Genomic DNA, 815 nt, shown 5'->3' with positions numbered 1-815 from the left:
CAATAGATCATTGATAAGATATGATTTTAAGAATTGGTTTTGTTTTTTTTTTTTTATAATTAAAATATTAAATACATAATTATTAATTTAGATATTAAATATTGTGGTAGATATTTTTCTTAAAGTTAATTTATTAATTATATGTCTCTTAATGTATTAATTTGGTTATTAAGTATCCAAGTAAAAATTATTTTGTAAGTAAACAATGATGTAATTTTGTGTTTACCTAAATTAAATTGTTAAGTAAATGTTTGTTCATTGGATTGTTAGTTACTTTAGTAAATATTTTTATTTTAATTAACGGATTCAGGAAATACTTATTAATTAACATAGTACTTATTAATTTTAAAAATTTTATTTAAATAAATTTAGTTAGTACATATTTGTAAATTTTTGTTAAATAAATATATATAATAGTTAACTCAGTTTGTTATGTCAATGTTCATTGGAACTTTTTTTTTATAATTGTGATCATTTATTTTTTATCAGAGGCATCACCTACTTCTTTCTTGATAAGTGAGTCACACACTTCCACCACCAGACGCCATCATCCCGTATTTAAGGGAGGTTGGCTTTTGGCGACATGGTGTCTCTTAGGGACTTCGTCTTTGACAACTTCCTGATCATAGCATTCGTGGAGCGCTAGCATCTAGAGACCCACATATTCCACCTGCCATGGGGCGAGTCACCATCACCTTGCAAGACGTTGCGTACCACCTCGGTCTACGCGTGCACAGGGAGCCAGTGGGGTGCTTCCGTGATTTCTACAGATGGTACAACACTGAGACATGGGAGTTGGTAGAGCGACTACTTGG

The sequence above is a fragment of the Arachis ipaensis genome, chromosome B07 (genome assembly GCF_000816755.2).
Source record: "Arachis ipaensis cultivar K30076 chromosome B07, Araip1.1, whole genome shotgun sequence".
NCBI lineage: Eukaryota > Viridiplantae > Streptophyta > Magnoliopsida > Fabales > Fabaceae > Arachis > Arachis ipaensis.
This window is presented reverse-complemented; position numbering follows the sequence as displayed.